This window comes from Rattus norvegicus, chromosome 7 (assembly GCF_036323735.1).
Source record: "Rattus norvegicus strain BN/NHsdMcwi chromosome 7, GRCr8, whole genome shotgun sequence".
Classification (NCBI taxonomy): Eukaryota; Metazoa; Chordata; class Mammalia; order Rodentia; family Muridae; genus Rattus; species Rattus norvegicus.
The window spans coordinates 114,569,712-114,594,814 of NC_086025.1; the positions used below are offsets into that span (position 1 = coordinate 114,569,712).

General features: G+C 45.0%; 1 protein-coding gene across 1 annotated transcript in view; it reads right to left on the reverse strand.

The window, feature by feature from the left end:
* Mrtfa (myocardin related transcription factor A) overlaps window positions 1–24,883 on the reverse strand; it is a 170,114-nt gene extending 145,231 nt beyond the window's left edge. Inside the window, exon 1 of the mRNA NM_001401049.1 lies at window positions 24,660–24,883. The gene's annotated coding sequence lies outside the window, so the exon portion shown is untranslated. The remainder of the gene's footprint in view (window positions 1–24,659) is intronic.
* Window positions 24,884–25,103: the final 220 nt, after the last annotated feature.

Consider the following 25,103-nt stretch of genomic DNA (forward strand, 5'->3'; position numbering starts at 1 on the left):
AGAGTGTGCAGCACCAGGTTTGAGCCCCAGTATCAAGTCTTCCAACCCTCAAAAACAAACCTTAGCCCTGCAGATCAAGGTTAATACAGAGGTGGAAGGGGAGAGCTGACAGGAGCTCACAGGAGAAGACTGTGAACGGAGGATGAAACTGCCCAAAACTCAGACTACTGTGCCTGAAGTCATCACAGACCAGTATGAAATAAAACAAGTCGTTTACAAAGGTGACATCATCACCTGGTGATGATGAACTCATAAGGACACTGAGATCCTTGGGACCAGTGAACATGGTAATCTACCAGGTCAACGTTGTTAGCTTTTTAACACAAACCTCGATTTCAACAGTTATTCCTCCCTGAACAAATAGTAATGGGATCGGTTATCTTGATCAGTCAGGGCTATGGGTGTGATCAACAGAACACTCCCCTGCAGGAATAAACCCATTATTATATAAAATGTTACTGTTATAATAAGCCATTGTCGTGGACCAGGGACACATGTAGTATCAGAGAGCAGAAGACCCATCTGACCAATAGAGAAAACCTCCGTGGACAAACGAACGCACTGGTGCTTGTGCCCAGCCCAGCACCAGTTTGACTCGAGAGGATGGATTCTGAGTCAACCCGGGCTACATACCAAGTCTGAAATGCTAGGAGCCTGAAAGCTAGACTGAGACCTTGTCTCAAAAAACAATAGCAGGAGATGCCAGGTACATTAAATTCTAAAATATTTAACCCAAAACAGTTTTTTGTTTTGTTTTTAGACACATTTTGACCTTCGTTTTCTTACAGATGTCTAACGTATAAGTAGACATTAGCAATTGTGATTCGAACTGCTACCAAGTGCCAGTGTGTGCTGGACAGAAGCGACAGCATGACTCTTCTTACATAGGAAGACAAAAAACCACTAGGCATGGTGACACATGCTTTAATCCCAACACTCCTGAGACAGAGGCAGATTGTGGACTCCAGCCAGCCAGGGCTCCATAGTAAGACCCTGTCCAGACAGACAGTCAGACAGCCAGACAGATGTATTCATGCCACCAAGTAGAAAATCAGTTCCAAACTTGTCAGAGTTACAGAGAAAACAAAGACTGGACACTGCCAGCAGACAGACAGGGCAATGAGGAAGGCTGAAGGAAGAGAAATGAAGGACTACGTGGTCAACTGGAGGGGGAAGAGATGGTGGGTGAGAAACCGGGGCCCGCAACCATGGACGCAGCTTGCAAGTCATGTGAAAAAGCCGGAATGCCAGTCTAAGGACAGTGCAGGGACTGCCAGAGGTTCTCAACCTGTGGGTCTCCACCCCTCTGGAGGCTGAACCACCTTTTCATAGCAACTGCCTAAGAAAACACAGAGGTTTGCATTACAATTCATAACAGCAGCACAGTAACAGTTCTGAAGTAATAACTTTATGGTGGGGTCACCACAGCATGAACTGTGTTAACGTGTTGCAGCATTAGGAAGGTCGAGAGCCATTGCTTTAGGCAGAGAAGCTATGATTTAGTTCATGGGCTCTATGTGTGTTCAGGTATGCATGTGTGTGGGCATGTATACAAACATGTTTATGTGCTCATGAAGGCCAGGTTTTTAGAGGCATCTGAGATGGCTTAGAGCTAAAGGTACTTGTCAGCAAGCCTTGCAACCTGGGTTTAACCCCCAGTTCCCAAATGTTAAGAAGGGAAAATAAACACAGGTTGTCCTTTGTCCTCCAGACATGCCTAGAGCACATGTGTACCCATACACATACACACAAAAATCATAAACACTGTAAAAATTACTTTCAGAGAATGCTAGATGGTGGGCAGGTGGTGGCGCATCCTTTAGTCCCAGCACTAGGGAGGCAGAGGCAGGCGGGTCTCTGAGTTTGAAGCCAGCCTGGTCTAAAGAGTGAGTTCCAGGACAGCCAGGGCTACACAGAGAATTCCTGTCTGGGAGTGGGGGAGGGGAGAATCTTTGCTTAATAAATTCCAAGTATTTTTTTTTAAAGGTTTCTTTTAGAAGAGCAAACCAAACATCTAAGAGTGAGTGTGGCTCTGGAAAATCACCTCTGTCCCATCGCTGCCCTAAGATCTGAGGTTTCTCACTTTCCTAATAAGCGGAAATAATACTTTCTGCTTACTAACAATTATAATAATTAGGTAAACAGCCAGTTAGAGCAGCCTTCACCTATGTTGTTTGTCCTCTGTGTATATGTTTAATGCTTACGACCAACAAGCCGTGACTCTTGGGTCTCTGAGAAGCTGAAACAGGCTCACATGCCTAGACTCCACTCTTAGAATTCTCCAACTGCCAACACCAACATGGGTTTTCATCTCCTCATCCAGCCCTAGACCATCATCACTGTTTTATTACTATGCAAAGTAGCAAGTTTCCTTATTGTTGAACACACACATTCACACAGACAGACACAGACACAGACACAGACACAGACACAGACCTCCCCTCCCACAGTAAGCTTTTCTGACAGACAGGAAGGGAGCGAGGGGCTTCCTTCAGAGCATTTGGACAGGTCAGTGAACAGCTGATAAGGAATGTGGCTGTGCAACCTTTCCTGGCTTCTGCCAACTATGTTCCAGGTGGGAACTCCACTATGAAAGCAATTCTCATTTTCTTGTCTGAATTTGCAAGATCTCAGGAAGCTGCCTAAAGCAAACTTACTAATTCTGTATAAAATTTATTTCACATTCCAAAGTCTATACAAGAAAAAATTTCCAACAGCATTTACAAATGATAAGAAAAATAAACTCCACTGCCAGTCTCAGGGCATGAAGTTCCATGAGCTTAAGAAAGGACCCAACAGGGGTTGGGGATTTAGCTCAGTGGTAGAGCGCTTGCCTAGGAAGCGCAAGGCCCTGGGTTCAGTCCCCAGCTCCGAAAAAAAGAACCAAAAAAAAAAAAAAAAAAAAAAGAAGAAGAAGAAAGGACCCAACAAAGTCACACTCAGAGTGATTTTACTCAAATTACTTAAAAAGTAGAATGTAAGGAAAATATTTCGGCTGGTATAATGAATTTATAAAGAAAAATAGTGTGTTTAGTTTTTGGAGGAAATGTCCAAGATCAGTAGTGGCCTCTGAGGAGAAGCTTTGGGGATGCATCAAAGCACAGTGGCATAAGCAGGCTCTCTAATGATCCACTCCGAAAGAGCCGCTCAGTCTCCTGAGCACGACATCAATCCCTCTCAGTGGCACCTTGTCACCCGACTGCTTTGCTTCGTAAGCCATTGGTGTGCAAGCGCCCAAGCTCCAGCAGAGGAGAAGCAAAAGCACCTGAGTGTGCTGAGGGCACAGTTACAGCCCACTTTCCTGGCAGTGGCCTGCAGTGTCTCCCTGGGCATGGATGAAGAGACCCAACTCACATTACCTCGGTTCATTACCTCACTCCTCTCATTAAACAAACATTCCAACAAAGATCTAGACTCAGAGATTCTAGGTGAAATCAAACCTCTATTTAATGGGCAAACTAGCCCAATACTTTCTTTCAAGCCTAGTCACACAATTTGCAAACTCATACCACATTTATAAAGAATATGAGGGGGATAGCTAGCCACACTTTAAAACTCAGAGATTTGCTCTTAAGAATTATTTTGTTTCTTCCACCAATCAGCAGAGCAGCAGATGGACAGAAACACATTTCTAAAGCAAATCTCCTCAACAACTAAGACCAACATAACTCTACAAAGCCATCCAGCAGTGGTGGAGGAACCATCAGTGACACAGCATGTGTTTCACTTGTGCAAGGCCTGCTGCTCAATTTTGTGCATCCCTCTCATCCCTCGCCCCTTAAACAACTCACCAAGCTACCACTGCAATCACGATGGCAACCTGCTTCCTCCAATTCATTGATCATTGAGTGATCATTCACAACCTGGCATATAAATTATGCTTCATTTATGTCATCAGTTTAACTTTTAAAATGATATCATGTGGTGGTGGTGGCAGTGGCAGCACATTCCTTTAATCTCAGCACTCAGGAAGAAGAAGCAGGCCAGGACACCAGGGCTACAGGGAAACCCTGCCATGAATGAATGAATGAATGAATGAATGAGGTCTTTAAAGTTGGCATTGTAGAACAGGCCATTAATCTTAGAACCAGAAGGCAGAGGGAAAGATGGGCGTATCTCTGAGAATTTGATGCCTGCCCAATCTACATAGTGAGTTCCAGGACAGCAAAGGCTACATACAGAGTTAGACTCTGTCTCAGTGAAAACATTTTAAAAGTTAGTGACAGGCTGGAGAGATGGCTCAGAGGTGAAGAGCACTGACTGCTCTTCCAGAGGTCCTGAGTTCAAATCCCAGCAACCATATGGTGGCTCACAACCATCTGTAATGGTATATGATGCCCTCTTCTGGTGTGTCTGAAGACAGCTACAGTGTACTTATATAGAATTAAATAAATAATTTTTTTTAAAAAGTTACTGACAGTAATATATACCTTTAATCCCAACACTTGGGAAATGAAGGAAGGATCAGAAGTTCAAGGAATGTGGGAGTTGAAACACAGTCTGGGTTACATGAGACTGTCTCAAAACAAAACAAAACAAAACAAATCAGAGGTCTGGAGAGATGCCTCAGCAAGCAGGAGCACTGGCTGCTCTTCCAGAGACCTGAGTTCAGTTCCCAGCAACCACATCAGGCAGATCGTAACCATCTGAAATTCTAATTCCAGGGGATCCATGACCTCTTCTAGACTCTTAAGTTCTTACACACACATACACACATATACACACACACGTAGCATACATAAATACACTCACAAATAAATTTTTACTCTTTTTAAAAATTCATTTTTCTTCAGTATATATACTGCTTAACTGTGCATGACCCAGTAACTAACCCCACACTATGCACAAGAAAGCAGCCTTATAAAACTCAGTGGTTTACTTCAGGGGAAAAGAAGACATGAAAGTGATAGGGGACTGTGTTGGAAGGAGGGGACAAAGGGAGTGGAGTAGGAGGAGTAAAGTAATGATAATGTATATACATACATTATTGTGTGTATATGTGTGAGATATCTGGAGAGGTAGCTCAGGGGATAAAGGCACCTGCTGCTCTTGCAGAGAACCCAGGTTCTGTTTCAAGCGTCCACGTGGTAATTCACAACCATACATAACTCCAATTTCAGGGGATCAGATGCCCTCATCTGATCTCTGGGCACCAGACATACAAACTGTACACATTCAAACAAGCAGGCAAAACAATCATACACATAAATCTATAAAATATTTTAAAATCAATTTTAAATTATCAAATAAAAATTATTTTATAAAACTATTTTAAGTCAATTCTACCATCTAGATACTTCTGAAATTGACTCTAAGATTGACAAGTCTTATGTACGTAATGCTGGGATAGCATGACATGGTCAGGTCTGGAATGAGTACAGTAACAACTATCAGATCAAATATGAACCACAGAAGGCCCTTAGCAGACAGCTAACTTGACAGAGCAATGACCTCAGACTCAGAGCTCACGCAACATGCTTAGCAACACCAACGTCCCAAAGCTTATTACTCAGAGTGAGGACTGTCTTTTCTTGTTTTATTACTTCATGTGTATGGGTGTGCTGCTGCACGTATGTCTGTGTACCATACGCATGCCTGTTGCCTTCAAAGACCAGAAAGGACACCAGATCCCCCGGAACTGGAGTTACAGATGGTTGTGAGCTACCATGCTGGTGCTGGAATAGAACCCTGGTTCTCTGGAAAAGTGGTCCAGCCTCAGAATGAAGACCTTAAACCCCAAGGCACCAACGATGCACTGGCCAGCTGAGCTCTCGAGAATAATGGCTGCCACATCTCAGAGAATGGTGCTTCACAGTGTTCATCTCATCTCACACACCACTTGTGTGACATTATCAAATTCATCTTACTAACGAGTAAGCCAGAGTCTAGCCAAGTCTTAACCACGAGGCTACTTGCTAACCAAATGCAGTTCTTCAGCTGCTGGGTACTCACTGTTAGCACTGAACACGGACAAGGGCCTTCCCCGCCTTTGCAGAATTTATGGTAATGAGCCAAAACAGAAGTACCGGATACCTTACTAGAAAATGTAGAGGGAAACGCACTAGTATGATAACCGGCACTGGCACTGTGCTGCCAATTACACATGAGAACATTAAACATGCAAAGACTACCACCTCACACAGTAAGGACATGGAGAAACTGGACTCCAAGCACACCACTGGTGGGAATACAAACTTCACGCACACTTAAATCTTTGCTAGCACAAAATAACGAGGTATGAACTATCAAATGCACATTAGAAGTAATGCATTCTGAATGACATAAATCTCTGTCATTTCTTGACATGACATTTTTAGTAGCTTTAAACACAGACCCCATTCCCCCCTCCTTTACATGGTATTAAGCTTGCACATGAGCAGACGCAGTCCTGAGGACAAACAGCCTTTTGAAACTAGAAGTACTTAGGTTATACACATTCAGAATCCCGATGCCAGTCTGTCTTTCCCTCATCTCCACCCTCCTGTTACAGTGCTCTCGCTCGGTCCCTCCGATGCATGTGAGCAGACAGACTACTGCAGAGGTAAAGCCATTTACTAGGCTTTTACCGGACTCCAGTTGCAGCCGTGGGAAATGCCTCTCCTTAGGTTACTAAGCTATTATCAGATAGGAGCCATTCTTAATCTCCCTGGCTCCCTTTTCAGGAGAGCATGCCAAGTAAAGGTGGAGGAGAAGAGGCCAGGTCCACAGTCACTTAGCACTCTTCATGTCCAGCTCGGACTCTGAACACGTTGTGCAGCTTCACACAAACAGAGACCCACCTTGGTTTTATTCATTTTCATTTTATGTATATGGGTGTCTTATATGTGTACATACATGTATGCTGGAGGAAGCCAAGCCAAGCATCTCCATTAGGGTGACCAGCATTGGAAAGCTCAAGGATGAGCTGCATTATCCCAACGAAGCTGCAGGGGGGCACATCATTCGCACCCCCCTTTATTCAGCAGAATGTGAGGCCTCTGATAAGCAGCAAGAGTGCAAATCAGCACTTAGAAACTACAGGACCAAAACAAAACATGGCACATGAACACCCTTTATGAGGCTGAAGCTAGGGAGATGGCTCAAAGGGTAAATCACTTGCCAGGCAAGTGTAAAGACCTGAGCTCAAACTCCAGAACCCACATAAAGCCAAGTGGTTGAACATATCTATATCCCGTGCCAAGATGGGAGGCAGAGACAGGAGAATTCTGGGGTGCCTGTGGGACACATGATGTACAAGACAGCAAACAAGAAAGAGCTGCTTTAAACCAGTTAGAAGGCGAAGACAAGCACGCAATGGTGTTCTCTGACCTCATTGTGCTGTAATACACACATGCCTGTGCGCAGACACAGACAGATATTTTTAAAAAGGATCCTTTTTAATAGCAAAGTGTTGACCTGCATAGTGTTTTTAAACCAACTGTGAAGTATATTTGATAGGGCTACAGAGGCGGCTCAGAAGTTAAGAATGCTTACTGCTTCTTCAGTAGTGTGGGGTTCAGAGCTAAGCACCCACATCAGAAGGCTCACAACACCTTTAACTCCAACTCACAAGAGCCAACACTCCCTTCTGGACTAGGTGAGCACCTGTAAACACATGTGCACATATGCATAAACTAACATGCATACTGGCACAAATAATAATCTTTAAAACATAGGGTATAACTTACATACAATGAAAAAGTCTTAATGTACAACTGCAAGTAAGTTTTGATCAGTTACACTCTTGTGTGACCATCACTCTTTTAAACAAGTGTGTGTGCACATGTGCAGGATACACAGAGGTCAGAGGACAACTTCTGTGTAGTCAGGTCTCTTCTTGCACTTTTACTCAGGTTCTGGGGATTAAACTTGGGTTTTCTGGTTTGCAGGGCTACATAATGAGACATACATACATACATTCATGCATACATACATAATGTACATGCATAATACACACACATACATGCATACATAATGCACATGCATACACACATATGTACATATGTAGATCAGGAGGAAAATATATGACAATCCAAATTATTACAACAGTGAGGTGTTCATATGAATATAGTTGGGGTTTTGGGTTTGATTTATGCAGTATGAGGGATTTCAGCAAAGGCCTTGAACTAAGCAAGCATTTTACCAGTTAAATAAATACCCAGCCTCTGGTTTTCAGAGATAGATCTTGCTATGTAGCTCAGGCTGGCCCTGAACTTAAGATCTTTTTGACTTTAATTCCCAAGTGCTGGGATGACAGATGACTTGGCAGTGAACTCTTAAGCTTACACTCACAGTTACTCAACCCTACATTCAGGCTCTTGTGAAGATACTGTGTAGACATTTAATGTCCATCATCAGTCAACACTGGTAAAGAAAACCAGCTTACATAACGTGGACGGACTGGCTTCAATTCACTGACAAGCCTAAGAGCAGACTGCCAGACATGCTAGTGCAGCTGCAATGGAGAAGTGTATACCAGCACTTAAGGGCTTCTGAAGGAAGGCAGACGTTCTAGTCCAGCCTGTGCTGCACACCAAGACCCTACCTAAAAAATAAATTTATTCTTTAAAAGGCAGAACTTCGGATTCTTAGAAGAAACTCCGCCTTTGGGCAGCAGCAGCAGCCTTACCTCCTGACAAGAGTTCTGTCAGGTCCTTCTGACAGCCAAGTCTGTAGCAAACTTATAAAGCCTGCCCTCATAATCCCATGACCCAGCCCCTGCCATAGCCTTTCAGGAGATCTCTCCTTCTGGTTCTGTTTCTCCAAGGCTAACAGATTTTGGTACCTGCGAGTCAGATGTTGCTGTAAAAAATACTTTATAAATGTTTAGCGTCTTTGACTTCCATGGAAATGAAGAGGCTGGAAAGATGTTCAGAAGCATGGCAGACAGAGTCCAGACTGCCCTGAGGCTGCTGAAGAAGTGCACGCATGGAAGATGAATTTGCAAGGGTCAAAAGCAGCAAAGCAGATGTGCAGCAGAGAAGGCACACAGTTTTAGAGCATGCAAACATCCAACTGGGTGTGGTAGCGCGAGCCTTTAATCTCAGGGTTCCACGGGCAGAGACTGGCAGATCTCTTGTGGGTTCCAGGTCAGCCAGAGTTCCACGGGGAGACCACAAAAGGTGAAACACTAGAAGACACAAACACCTCCACCAAGAGAAACCAGGACATAAACACCTCTCAGGGGGAAGTCTAAGTATAACGGCTACGTCCAGGAGACTAAGAAGGAAGTGAGGAGAAACAACTGTAGGAAAGGGACATAGAGGTGAGCTGTCAGTAGTGGAACCTTCAAACACAGAGTAGCAAGATTTCTGAGTAATACGCGAAGTCCGCAGCCTAGCTTTGTCTTTTTGCTTACGATAGCATGAGAGGAGAATAAACTGATGGTAGACATGTTAAATGAAGAACAGGACTAGGGCTGGAAAGAAGGCCCTGTGCTTGCTCTTGCTCCGCTGCAGAAGACCACATTTGGTTCCCAGCTATGCTGGTCAGCTCACAACTGCCCAGAATCCCGCTGCAAAGGATACGATGCCGCCTTCTACCCCTCCAGAGTACCTGCACACAGATGGCATACATACAGACACACAAATATAATTAAAAACTTTAAATCTTTAAAAAAAGAGAAAATAGGACTTGATGATATAGAAAGTTCTCAGTTTATCTTGATCACAAAAGATGCTAAAATTAGAGATTTACTATTAAGAAAGCATTTGATAGAGAAAAAGCTAAGGGCGTGGCTGAACAACCTTTTACTAGGGTTAAAGACTGTGACTCATAGATTCCCTCTACCAACCCTAAGCAGAAGCTAAGAATAGAGATGAGATTATCCAGCAAGGCTCTATGGAGGACCCTCTTGACTAATAAGAATTCCTGAGATATACACAGGAGACCCACAAAGTTTCTAAGAATGCTTTATGAACAGAAATACTGCAAGCTTGGGCTTAAAGGACAAAATGAAAGAAAGATCAATCATGTTAGAACTCCATGGGTGGAAGCACTGGTGGCTATCAGAATTCTACAGGGAAGAACCAGACTAACAAAACTACTCAAAACACTAACGGGGGCGGGGGGGTGACGACTTATTTTATTTAAAGAATACCTTTTTTATCCCCCAAGACAGGGTTTCTTTGTGTCTGTAGACCAAACTCTATAGACCAGGCTGGCCTCAAACTCACAGAAATTCACCTGCCTACCTCCCAAGTGCTTAAAGGTGTGCCACACTCCTGCCCAGCTAGTTAAAGAGGACTTATCATATTTATTGTATTTGTAGTATGGGACTGTGCCTATATGTGGGCACACACATACCACCACAGCATACATGTGGAGGTCAGAGGACAACTTTTAGGAGTCCATTCTCTCTTTCTAGCATGTGCGTTCTCAGAGATCAAACTCGGGTCATCAGGCATGGAGACAAGTGTCTTTACCATGACACCCCCATCTCTGTGGTGCAGTGTTTTACAGTCAGGTGCTATTGCTTCGATCACAGTTCATCATCAAAGGAAGTCAGCAGGGCAGGAACTTGAAGGCAGGAGCTGATGCAGAGGCCATGGAGGGTGCTGCTTACTGGCTCATTCCTTGTGATTTGCTCACTTATAGAACCCAGGACCACCAACCCAGGGATGGCACCACCTACAATGGACGGGGCCCTTCCCCATCAATGACTAAGAAAAAAAAATGCCCTACAGTCTTGCCTAGAGCACAATCTTATAGAGGCATTTTCTCAATCTAGGTTCCCTACTCTCAGATGACCATAGCTTGTATCAAGTTGACATAAAACTAGTCAGCACACCCACAATTTTTCCTTAACATTTGTTTGGTATATATGTGTGCGCATGCATTCATGACACCACATGTGTGTGGACATCAGGACATCTTGAGGGACTGGGTTCTCTTTTACCATGTGAGTTCTGGGAATGAAATCCAAGCCATTAGACTTGTACGTAAGTGCCTTCATTTGCTGAGCCATCTAGTCAGTGCAGCAGGGAGGAAAGTGTAACATGGGTCTGAATACATTATGCTAAGTGAAATAAACCAACCTCAAGAGACAAATATTATATGCCTCCATAAATATGAGGTACTTACAGCAGGAAAACCACAGCAATGGAGGCTAAAGAAATGGATCAGTGAGCAAAAGCACCTGCTATACAAGCAGAAGAACGCGACTTCAGACCCCAACACCCACAGAAAACGCTGGACGTGTGCACGTCTGCAATCCTAGTGCTACTGTGGGTATAGATGAGAGAACTACTCCGCCCTGCGGCAGGCGGCATCACTCCAGTACACTGAGAGATCCTGGGTGGATACAAAGAGATAGAGCAGGGCACAGAATGTCCTCCTCTGACCTCTGCACAGGCATGAGCACTGGGACACACTAGTGTGTACACAACACACATACATCGTAATGAAAGTATAAGACTGATTGCCATGCTGGAGACAGAGGAGAAAGGGGAGTTGCCGTTAGTGGCACAGAGCTGCAATTCTGCAAGATAAGAGGGCTCAGGGATGGAGGGTGATGATGGACAGCTGCATAAGGACACCATAAGGACACGAATGTGCCCAACGTCACTAACAATACGCTAGAAAATAATGACGGTGGTAAACGTCAACTATATTTTAAAATGCCTGAGGCCCTTTCATACTCCCCCCCCCCACTTCCATCCTCCTGATGGAAACATTCATAACTGCTGTACTGTGCCTACTACACTTGTCCCCGGAGAACAGACATCTTCCCCCTTTTGATGATATCATGTTTTATTTTGGGGTCCTGCAATATGACTCAAGTAAAAGCACCTGCTACAGAACCTGACAATCTGAGTTCAATTCTTGGGAGCCACGTGGTGAAAGGAGAGCGGCATGTACTGCAAACTGCCTCTGAGCTCTACACATGGACGCACGCAGGCTAAATAAGTAAGTTTTAACAATTTTAAAGAACTAGCATCTTGGAGCTGCTGATGAACAAATGAGATTGCAGAGACATCAGCTCAGACTGAAGCTGTATTGGGTTGAAATTTTCAGAGCCAGTGGAATGAGCTAATGTATTTTACAGTGGGACAGAAAGGAACTTCTAGAGGCCACAGAACAAACTACAAGAGGTAAAAATGACCTCTAAATATGCCCCATCCGAATTCCTATAACCAGTGACTGGAACTTTATAGCAAGGGGGTGGGGGAAAAGAAAAAAGGAGGTGAATGTTTATAATTGAATTAAGGAGTTTGCAATGGGGGAGATCAGCCTGGATTGTCAGGTAGGCCCATGAGTCTAAACAGAGTCACAAGTCCTGTAAAAGAGGAGGAAGAAAGAACTCTGACAAAAGCAGAGATAAAAGTAGTAAATACTTCAAGGCTAATATATACTGGACACTTCTACAAGCCAAGGAATGCCAGTGGCCACCAGAAGTCCCTCACCTAAAGCTTCTGAAAGAACACAGCTCTTGTGACACTTTGATTTTGACGGGAGAATCTGACGTCCCACATCCGACCTCCTGAACTGTAGAAGAACAGTGAATGCAGAGATCTGTCACACACTGCAGCACAGTGACTTAACAGAGCCTGCTTGCACCAGGGAATGGTGGGGGAGGAAAGAAGTGATGTGGTTATGGACGTGTGTGTGTGTGTGTGTGTGTGTGTGTGTGTGTGTGTGTGCACTGAAGACAGAATTAACACTGCTGAGGACTGGCTTCTGTGAAGCAGGAGACACTGAGGAGAGGACAAGGCTCTCACCTCAAGTTAGCCACCTCACGAAACTAGGGAGAACCTGCTGACTCCATGACACCCATGTCAGTGCAACCACAGTGAAAACTGTTTGGCTGACTGAGGCTGGACACAGAGAAAGGATTCTGATTGCTGACTTTGATCACCATTCTGCCCTTTCTGGGTTTCTTACTAGCTGTATACTGTCCTTACCATGTCTAGCTCCAATCTTCTATACGTGAAAATTCAGTAAGAACAGACAGATCTGCAGGAAGACGTGTTGAAGGGCAGGTATTTAGAACTCTGCCCTTTAAGCTGAGGGACAGGATCAGAAAACGGAGTTCCAGTCATCTGTTGACTGTTTACTGAGCACCTACTACAGGGCACGCCAGCCACTATGCTGATGCTGGGCACGCAGCAGCAGGAAAGAGATGGCTTTGGTCCCTAGCATCACAAAAGCTTACAGAAAAAGACAGACGTAAGGAACTGTGTGAAGGGTTGAAGATGGTGGCGATGTTAGTAAAGCACTTGCCTCCCAGCCGTGAGTGTGGGACTGTGAAAGGCAGCCTGGTTCCAAAGGCAGCCTGGTTCCTGGTTGAGCTAAGGCTTGAAACCCCGGTGACCCTGAAAGGAAGGTAGGAGCTTCACCTGTTCCCAGGCACCAGGCCCCTGTCACTAGCCACAGCCCCCAATAGATTTGTGGTCATCAGTCATATAAGGGCAACATCCCAAGCCCCTCCACAGGTAGAGGACATGACCATAGGTCACATAGGCTCAAGACAGAGCTCCATTATAATGAGGTACCTGAAGGCCTGAAGGCTTAGCCAATAACTTTCCTTCCCAGACACTCCTCCCTGCAAAAGGTATTTAATCTGAGGCCCACCCTGAGAAGTGGGGTACAGTTCTACTCATCCACTCTCCACCATGACAATAAACACCTTAAAACCACTGACTGTCTCTTTTCATCAGGATCTGCTGTAGGGGAGCCAGAGAGGGCCTTCACCTACAGAGCCACAGTCTAATCTCCTGTAGAAGGCCTCTCTGTGCTCCCAGTCACAGCCACCACCAAGTCCAAGCCCAGCCGTCATCAAGTCAAGAACTCTATCCCTGCTATGGGATCAGCCAGAGGTCCCCTCCCCTCTCAGCATTCCCTCCACTTCCGGCTCCAGGCCAGATCCAGCCCATGGGCCCCCACTCTGTTCTCAGCTCTTCCACAACATTCAGCATTGCCTGGGTGTCTAAGAGTCTGAGAGCCTGAGAACCAGACAGGCCCATCCTTGCGACCCCCTGGACTAGCTCTGGCTGTCCTGTGCCCCTGGAGAAGTGTCCCAGGGCTTCCCTACAGCCGACACCCTACTGGAGGCAGCATGGGGTAAGTGCAGTCACTTCTCTCATCCTGCCTCCCCGAGCAGCCCAACCCTGTGGTGGAGCAAACGGATGCCAGACCCAACAACCCTACAGTGTGAGGACCTGAATTCACGCTTTAAAACCCATGTTTTATTAAAACAAAACAAAACAAAACTGGGCACAGTGACATATGCCTATAAGCCTAGCAGTGTGGAGATGATGGACTGCAGAGAGAGGCAAACTCCTGAAAGCTCACCAGCCAGCTAGTGGAGCCTTACGTGGCAAAGTTCCAGACCAAAAAGACCCTGTGGAAAACAAGAGGAAGGCACCCATGGGCCACCTGTGGGCCACTCCTGGTTGTCAACTTGACTACATCTGGAATTAACTCAAACCTAAGTGGCTGGGCACGCCTGTGGAAGATTTTTCTTAAATCACTTCAAGTAGGAAAGCCCACCTTTAACCCAGATCTTTTGAGGTGGAAGATCCACCTTTAATCTGGGCACACCTTCTGCTGGCAGCCTGTATAAAGGACATGAAGGAGGAGGCCTGGCCCTCTGCCTGCTTGCTCTGGCTCTTGGGGCCAGTGTGTTCCTTCACTGGCATCAGACCCTCCGTCTTCAGAATACCAGCATACACTGAAGGCCTCTGAGACAGCTAGTCTTGTGCACTGAAAAACTAGTAGATTCCTGGACCTTCCACTGGTAAGAAGTCATCTTTGGACTAAGTGGACCACAACCTGTAAGCCACTCTAATAGATCCCCTTCGTGTGTGTGTGTGTGTGTGTGTGTGTGTGTGTGTGTGTGTGTGTACATACATATGTATAGATGTATATAAACATATACACACATATGCATATGTTCATGTGTATACATATAATGCACATATATGTACATGTATGTTTATGTACACATTATATGTGTGTATTACACACACACACACAAAGATTCATTTTTTAAGTTCTGTTCCTCTAGAGAACTCTGACTAATCCAGTACCTGAGGAATGAGACCATTATTCTTTGACCTTCATATAAATATGCATATATACAACATACAAACAAACATGCACACACATGTGAAATAAATTTTTTAAAAAGTGACTGGCGGGGCTGGAGAGATGGCTCAGGTTAAGAGCACTGACTGTGGGGTTGGGGATTTAGCTCAGTGGTAGAGCGCTTGCCTAGGAAGCACAAGGCCCTGGGTTCAGTCCCCAGCTCCGAAAAAAAAAAGAACCAAAAAAAAAACAAAAAAAAAAAAAAAAAAAAAAGAGCACTGACTGCTCTTCCAGACATCCTGAGTTCAATTCCCAGCAATGACATGATAGCTCACAACCATCTGTAATGAGATCTGATGCCCTCTCCTGGTGTGTCTGAAGTACTCACACACATAAAATACATATTTTTTTTTAAAGTGACAGTGGTTAGTGCTACTAAAAAAACTCTAGTAGGGGCTAAGAAAAATAAACACTACTTAGTTCTCACACCTGTCCTCTGAGGGAGGAAATGGAGACTCTAAACATTTAGTTCCCTTGCCCAGATCTCAGAGCTGGTAAACAGCAGGGTCAGGACAGAAAACAGGTGCGTGTAATCCCGTGCTGATCGCTGGGGCACCTGCTATGCAGAAAGGGCAGGAGAGCAATGAGAATGCTAGCTTTTGAGAGTTTCTGCTCTAGGAAGAGCTTTCTAAGTTTTCTACACTCACTCAATGAAGGTGAGTGTTGGAGAGCATTCAAAAAGCACTTACCACTCTCCAAATAGAACAAAAGTTACACTATAATTAACTCAGTGCACCCAACAGGTTACTAGACATGTTGGAAAGAGATCGCCATGGACGGCTTGCCCAAATTGTCAGTTATGTCGGTTTTGAGCATGTTGGTTTACCTTCAGAATCAGCTTTTAGATAAATGTTTGAAGAAGAAAGCATCCTAACTGTGCCCCAGCATTTCTGATTTAGAATAATTGCCTGATTCAATGTACAGAGATCAAGAGAGACAAAATGAACCATACCATCCTATGAACCTCTACTAAATTTATTTCATTTCAAAATTAATAACATGTTTTCATTTGCTGTACTTCATTCCAGGCCATCCTTTCTCACTTTAAAAAAAAAAAAAAAAAGTCTGAGCAGAAAGCAGCAGCAGCAGCAGCAGCAGTGAACCAGGTCACTGCATTTACAAAACACAGCAGCACTGCCTCTGATGAATGCAACTGCCTTCAGAGATGCTTCTGCAGAGGTCTAAAGGGTGAAACCTTACCTGGGACTCACACCCAGAGGCCAGGCTGGGCTAGCAAGTTCAAGGTCAGCTTAGGCTACAAAGCAAAACCTTGTCCCAATCAATCAATCAAGATAAAAATACAATATAGCTGGTGTGGTGACAGACTACCTTAATCCCAGCATTCAGGAGGCAAAGGAAGGCTGATCCAAAACAGTAATCATCACTTACACCAAGGGTTTAAAAAGAAATAACTTTTGATTGATTGTTGTTTGGGGTCATTTGCTTGTTTTTGTTTTTGTGGGGTTTCTCTGTGTAGCTCTGGCTAATCCGAGAACTCAGTCTGTAGACCATGCTGGCCTCAACTCAGAGAACTCAGGGATCCACTTGCCTCTACCTCCCGAGTGCTGGGATTAACACATTTTTGACGTCTAAATTCCTGCTCACCTCAGCTTTTTCCTTCTGAATCTCAAGCTGCCCAAGTTGGCCTCTCTTCCCCAGTACTAAAATTATAAATATGTGACACCAGACCTGATCTATGTGATACTGGGGATTGACCCCAAGAATTTGTGCATGCCAGGAAATGGCAAAAACAAACAAACAAACAAAAAAAACCACCTCTACCAACTGAACTATACCCCTAACTCCTTCCACTCTATAAAGGCAAGACAGCATACATGTGGCAAACTCAAAAATATCCATTCTATCACTACATATAAAATCAAGAGCCAGGTACGGTAGTTCATGTCTGGATTCCCAGCACTTGAGAGGCTGAGAGAAGAGGTCTGCTGGGTGTTCTAAACTAGCCTAGGCTACCCAGTACAAGCTTCAGGCCAGCTTGGCCTATTGTGATAGACCCTATTTCAAAAAACTTTAAAAGTTAAGATTTACCCTTCAGGCATGGCTTAGTGGTAGAATATCTGGCTAGCATGTACCTCGGGTTCAATCCACAATACTGCAATGGGAAAACTGAAGTGTCAGACAGACATACATCATCAACACCAAAGGCACATGGTACATCCTAAAGTGTGAAGGCAGGAAAACTTCCCAAGTCCCTGTGAATTCTTGTGGTAGTGAAAATATGTACAAACTAACCATGACAGAGGGACCCGGGCATCACTTACACAATGTACAATTAAAAAGACACTGAAACACTAACAAAAAAATTCTAAAAATGTGAACATTATAGTACGCCCATATTTGGTTAAGTATTTATTGAGCAGTTGAAGATGGGAAGCCCTCACTGCAGGAATGATAACTAAACACATAGAAGGAATGCGGCCAGGAGAGCCTTGAAAGTTACATCACCTTGACTATTGTCACAAAGAACCCTCACTGTGACACTTCTCACTAAGCAGGCAAAGACTGCATAGGGACTCAGAGACGAGGCTGGCAGCCAGTACAGCTCATTAACTCAGGCACTAAGACTGTGACCTTCCCGAGCTTGCTCCTCTCTCAGCACTTATGTCACAGAACTGCTGGTCAGAGCTGACGAGCACTGATGACCATCACACAATCCCCTAGCGAGGAAGAATCATTCTAGTGCTGCCTTCAAGCCTTTTGTAATCATTTATTTTTATTTTATGGCATCGGTGTTTTGCTTGTATGTATGTCAGTGTGAGGGTGTCAGATCTTAAGAGTTAGTTATAAGCTGCCATGTAGGTGCTGGGAATTGAACCTGGGTCCTCTGGAAGAGCAGTCAGTGCTCTTAACTGCTACGCCATGTCACCAGCCCCCCCCAGCCCTTAAACTTTTGATGTAACTTAATTGGCTACTGGTCTTGGGAGAGTCAGACATTTTTTATATTACACCCATTATGATTCAAGTTTTTAATATTTGAGCAAAATGTCAAAGACCTGTAAAACAACACATCTATATTCAAGTTCAATTTAAAGACCGAAGAACACTCTAGGTTTCAAAATGAACTATGTAATGCAGTAACCCCAGCACTTGGAAAGCACGGGTAGGAGGGTAAAGAGTTCAAGGCTAAACTCAGCCATATTTTAACCTCAAGGTCAATCTGGAGTTTAAAAAAAAAAAAAATCCATGTTTCGCTCCATCAGGTCTAATTTGCAAGAGATTCCTAATTGTGTAATAGTGAGGGTCCAGCATGGTGGGGCACTCCTTTAATCCCAGAACTTGAGAGGCAGAGGCATGGTCTACAGAGGCAGTTCCAGGGCTACACAGACAGACCCTGTCTTGACACCCCCTACCCCCAAGAAAAGATTGAGGGGCAACAAACCAAACACAAAAACAAGATATTTGAAAAGAAAGGGGACTTTTCAGAGCACTCCTTCCAAGGACTGCTCAGTGCTCTCGTCACTGGGTCCACGTAGCTTAACCATGGTGGGGAGTGGCCCAGATTCAGTCATTGGACCCTCAAATCACTTCAACTGCGAAACTACACTATGAGAAAGTTGAACTTCAACAACTACAGAATTGAGACCACTTCAGGAGTTCCCTCCTGGCACCGTGGCAGGGCACCCAATTTCTGCCTTAACATCTGCAGACAACGAGTCTAATATAGTCCCTCTTCTGAGAGGACAGAGTTAAGCTGTGGTGGCTCAGGCCTATAATCTTAGCATTTGGAAGGTAGAAGCAGGAGGATCAGCAAACAGGATACTGGAGAAATGGCAGCAGGCCTATGTTTGAAGTACACAGATCGTGTCACATAAAAATATCTGTCCAGGTATCCTTGTCACACACAAAAATTAAATAAAAATCTGACCCACATTTTCCAGTTAGACAAAATCACATCTTTGTGGTTTGAAAGACCCAGAACGTTTAATCCATTTCTATTTCCACGAGTTAGTTTCAGCCTGAGGCAACCTATGGAAAAGGACTAATGTCTGTGAGGGGTTTGCTCCTTCATGGGGGAAGAAGGAAGGAGTGTCACACTATCTGTTCCTTCAATTCCTAAACTAGAGACACTCCTTACTGGCAGCATCTTTGCTCTAACTTTCGGTGCCTTTGAATTCCCCTCAGATCAGCCTCTCCTGAAGCGTCAGCCACACTTGTTCTCATCCTGTGCACTTCCGCCTCTCATTTCTTTTCCAGTACTTTTCTAGGTACTGCATCTGGCTGAGCCCATTCTGCAGAAGGCTGACTCAGCCATTCAAAGGACAGTCTGAGGGAAATACACACCTTTAGCAAGCAACTGTGCTCTTGCTTTTACTGTGCAGCTAAACTCGATAAAGTGCTAGGGGGTGGGTGTGGTGGTGTATACCTCTAATCCCAACACCCAGGAGCTAGAAGCAATAGGCTCTTGAAAGTTCAAAGTCAGCCTGACTACACACCGAGTTCCAGGACAAGAGCCTGTTTCAAATAAAGTAAACAAACCCGCCCTGCACTCTACTTTGCAAAGTTAGAATTATCTATCCTATGGGAGGCACCGAGATGGGTGAGGGGTAAAGGCATCTACCACCAAGTCTTGACAACCTAGGTTCAATCCCCAGGACCCACAGGTGGAAGGGAAAAAAAATAAACAAACTCATGCAAGTTGTCCCTGGCCACAGAGACAGACAGACAAGGTGAACTAGAAAAACAAACCAAAGTACCAATAGTTGACATTTAAATGCCTCCTTCTGAATAAAAAATTGACAGTCATTCATTCATCTTTCGGACTCCAGCCTCATGCACTCAGGTCAACATATATGCCACTGCCAAGAACATAAATCATGACAATGGGATGGAAAGTAATTCTGAGAGGCTCATACTTGTTTAACCCCATTTTAACAATATAAAGTCTATACCATCTTCATCCCCATTTTACAGCTCGTGAGTCACCAAAAAAAAAAAAAAAAAGACAGAAGCAAGACCATCAGCCACAGAACTACAAGTGGGGCCACTGCTTCAGCCCAGCCAGCCTGACTCCAGTATTTACATTAACTATTAATACTCGTCAGCTGCTTGTCCACCATTCTGATAAAGTTATTTTCTCCAGTATCAGACAAGCAACTCCACCTCACTCTACAGAGAAGACAAAATATTTGCCCTTCATGTTAATGGTGACAGGCTGTTTAAAATGTCCCATGTACACTGAGGGTGTGGCTCGGTGGGACAATACCTACTCATTTAGCAGGCATGAAGCCCTGGGTCCTAATTTCAGCATCTCAGAATCCTTACCTCTTGGCATCCATTTATATTATCCCCTCCCAGAATGTGTACAAAAGAGGATACTGGAGAAGTTATAGTATGTGCCTTCTAAACCTAACGCACAAACCCAGGAGAGCACTCAGTAAACTGTGGGAAAGGCCCTGTGAGGAGGAACTGAGTCAACCCCCTAGAAAGCCTGCGTGCACCAAATGGTCAGCTACATTGGCAGTCACAGTGGAGGATGATCCACCAGCCTGAGTTAAGCTTTCAGATAACCACACCACCACTTAACACGTTGCAGTCTCTTTCAAGACCCTGACCACTCAGCCAAGCTGCCCTCAAATACCTGACTCACAGGAAAGAGAAGCAGGCAGATCTCATGAGTTCAAGGCTAGCCTGGCCTACAGAATGAGTTCCAGGATAGCCAGGGCTACCCTGTCTTGAAACACCCCTCAGCTCCCCCAAAAATAATAGTGATGAGTTCATTGATTTTCTTGTTTAGGGGTTTGGTGGGTTGTTTTGTGTGGTTCTCTTTTACTATGTATGCATGTGTGAATGTAGTGTGTTCGTGAAGTTTGTCCACCCCCAACACCCCCTTCCCACTCCAGACTGGAAGCCCCAGTGGTCCTCTGTCTGCCTCTGCCTCGTTCTGGGGTCACTGGCATTGGTGAGACCATGCCCAGTTTGTTTCATTGGTGCTGAAATCCAAACCTGGGTCTCCTCTTGTTTCTACCTTTCCAGCTTTGTTTTGTTTTCTTGAGAAAAGCTGCCCTGGAACTCCCATCTTTCTGGCTTGGGTTTCTGAACTATGGAACGATAGGGGTAAGTCACCATGCCCGCTAAGTTTCCTTGGTTTCCAGACTGGAATAAGACCTCTTGCATCGAAACTGACCACCTTCCTTCCTCTGTGTGTCCATCTTTAGTCAGGCCATATGCTCACCCCATCTCTGCAATCAACAATGTACTCCTTTTCTTTTTCAAAGGCCTTCTAATTAAAATCCAACAGAAAGCAGGGCACAGTGGCACACGGCTGTAATCCCAGCATTCTGGAATGACATTGGCAAGTGAATTTCTGAGTTTGAGGCCAGCCTGGTCAATGTAGTGAGTTCCATGACAGCGAGAGCTACACAGTGAGAGCTACACCATGACACTTTGTCAAAAAAAAAAAAAAAAAAAAAAAAAAAAAACCTCAACTTTAGTATTTTCTCAGGCAGGAGACAGATGTTCTATACAGAGTAAATATTTAATTCATGTTTATAAATTTTATATTCATCGGGTTTTGCAGAGCATCTACTATGTCCCAAGAAGAGCCTTTGAGGCTAGGAACGAAAGAAAGCAAGCTGAGCACGCGGTACTGTACTGTGGCCCCAGTCAGTCAGGAATCCAGTGCAGAAAGACGGCAAGACCCATCCTGAGCAATACATCAAGAGCCTTCCTCAAGACGGGAGTGGAAGGGAGAGAAGGTGAAGCTGGATATGGCGGCTCATACGTAGCTGCAGCACTTAGGGTCTGGAGCAGGGGGAGAGTGCCCTGAGTGCTAGGGTCCACACCACAGTAGGTTCCAAGTCAGTCTAGGTTACAAGAAGGACATCTGTCTCAAAAACTGAAGGGTTGGTAGAGTGTTCTAGCAAGCATGAGGCCATATGTTCAAACACCAGCCCCGAGAGGGGGCGAAAGAGTCTTTTATGTAGTGGGCATTAAAGAATGCTATAAACAGTGGTTCTTAACCTTCCTAATAGTTCGGCCCTTTAATTCTTCATGTTGTGGTGACTCCCAACCATAGAATGATTTTTGTTGCTACTTCATTACTGTGATTTTGCTACTGTTATGAATTGTAATTAAATATTTTTGGAGGAGGTTTGCTAAAGGTTGAGAACCACTGTTACAGACTATTAGGTTTCCTTCCTTTTGTCTGGCCCAAGTGCTCATAAATGCCTTTGGAAAATGTCAGGAAGCCAAGCTCAGTTTCTTCTATCTGGGGTGGTCTTTATCTTTTTTTTTTTAAATATTTTATTTATTTATTATATATATGAGTACACTGTAGCTGTCTTCAGACACACCAGAAGAGGGCATCAGATCTCATTACAGATGGTTGTGAGCCACCATGTGGTTGCTGGGATTTGAACTCAGGACCTCGGGAAGAGCAGTCGGTGCCCTTAACCACTGAGCCATCTCTCCAGCCCGGTGGTCTTTATCTTGTTCAGAGGAATTAAGATGCATCTCAAATATCACCTTCTCTTTAAACTTTCCCATCAATTCATTAATAAAAAGAAAAAGCTGTCTTGACATTCTCCTACAATTCTGGGTTTGCACCTAGACTTTATTTCATCTTCTTATAACCACCTGTCACACTTTCTGCCCCTCCAGACCAATGACCATATCTGACTTACCTTGATCTCAGCTCAGAAAAACACCTGGCACATTACATGCCTGGAACAAAAAGTCTGCTGAATGAGTAAATGAAGTTATTACTTCAGAAGAATCCATAATTACTACTGGGTGACCCAAACTTTATGGTTTTGCCCTTTATGGGCTAAGATTCTGTTTTATACTTTTCTGAGTCTCTCCCTCGCAGCATTTGGCAGAGTATTAAGGACATGGAAAATCTGCAATAAACACTTTTAGATGATGGGAGACACATTACACTTCTCTCCTCTCTCTCTCTCTCTCTCTCTCTCTCGATTTAATATTAAAAAAACAAAAAACAAAAAACAAAAAAAAAACAAAAAAACCTTAGGGCCCTAGTGACTCTAGAAACCCTTGTTAAACAGGACACTTCTCAAAACTACTGACAAAGAATTGAAGGAAATGCTAGCCCTGGACAACAGACATTTTTCTTTGGGTATCTCTGAAAAAAAGCAGTAACAGTCTGCTTCTTTCTAAGGTGTAGGCCTTTAATCCCAGCACTCCGAAAGCAGAGGCAGGCAGAAGTCTGTGGATTCAAGGCTAGCCTGGTCTACTTAGTAAGTTCTGGGTCAGTCACAGCTGCACAGTAAGACCCCACTTTAAGAAAAAGAACAGTTAACTATCAAAAGCCTTTTGATTTGCTATGAAAGAGACAAACACCAGTATATGAAGCTCGGTTTAACTTTCAGCCAAGGGTTCCCCTCCCTACCGTGATGGGGCTGTGGGCCAGTTGGCTGTACCATTTCACGCCTGGAAGGCGGTTCATTTTCAACAATAAAACTTCATAAGTGAACCTTTTTTTGTTGAACGGGGCTTCTACAGTAAGCCCTTAAGTTTCACTTCTTGAACAAAAAGATGGGGCTGCAGGCTTTAGCTTCAGACTTCAAAAACTTAAAATTTGGGGGCATTCCGGACACTTTTTGGATTTTAAAACTATGCACATCCATGAAGCACTGGTGTAATCTCATCATATTTAAGTTATGAGGTTCATGGTTAGTCTTCACACACTTTATGCCAAGTATGCTGGCAAACAGTAAACTGACCACCAATATGCCCTTAGGTTATGCCATTTAACAAAGAGAAATCCTGACAAAGACAAGTTCCGCTGTACTTACACACCTATCCAGCAGTTCTCAACATCAGAATACTCGTCTCTTCTTGGAACCCTTCCTTGTATGTGCTGAACACCGTGTCAAGCATTTTATGCGAATTCTTTCATTTACTACCTACATTCCAATGTAATAGGTATTGCTAGTTCCATTTTCTAGATAAGCAATCTAAACATAGGTTTGATAATCTAACAAGAAAAGCTCCAGAACTAACCACTCTATAGTATTATTAGTATTTTCTTATGGAACAAGGAGGGCGGAAGTCATCAAAGGTACAGAGAGTCAAAACAGTCACAGTCTCACACACACACACACACACACACACACACACACGAGACGGACACTTCTTTGGCGGTCAAGTTTCATATCTGCGGAGCCCTGCTGACCTAAAGACACCCATGCTGCTCTACGGTCGTCAGGTCCAGGTGACCATCCTTGCCGTGAGAAGCCTGAGGATTGCACCTGGATCCTCCAGGTTTGCACAAGGGCCGGGAGAAAGCGCCCGACCGGTCCCAAACAGATTGCACACACTCGGGGAGCACCCAGGGCGGGAACCTAGCTGCTCCCTAGCAAGCACAGCCACGCAAGGCGGTGCACAGGTGCACCGTCGCACCCGACTGCCTGGCCGAGTGACCAGGGCTTTGCGACCCCAGCCCCTAGGGAAAGGGCGGGACTGGAGTGGAGGACTGCAGGAGGCAGTCCCGGGCTCCGAGCCCGCAGCGCCCGGCCAGTCCAGGGCGCACACGGAAGGGTCGCAGGGAGAAAGGATGCTCGAGCGGGGCGGGGCCGGTGGGGGATGGGGACCCTGCCCGAACTCTCACTCACCGCCTCGTTCGCCTCCTGGCCCGGGCTCCGCGGCTCGCCCCACTCCGGTGCCAGCCGCTCACGTATCCTCCCGAGCCTCAAGGACCAGTCAGGCTGCACCAAGATGGGGAGAGGTCCGCACGAGCCGAGGGAGCGTGGCTAGCGAGAACGAGGGGGTGGGGAGGGTGGGACGGTCGTTCTCGCCTCCGGGGACACCGCAGACACGACCGCTGCCGGCTCCACTCAGCCACGGAAGCTACGGGCCCTCCCACCACACTGGGTCCCGCCTCCGCCCCACCCCCACCTGGGAGGGACAGCCGTGTCGACCAATCAGAAACCTAGCGCGGTCAGGGCTGGCCCGACTTAGGGGGCGTTCGACGGAGGAAGAGGAACGAGGAAGGCTAGTACGGCCGCGCGACTTCCTGTGACTGACAGCATAGCGCAACCAATCGGTAACTGAAAGAT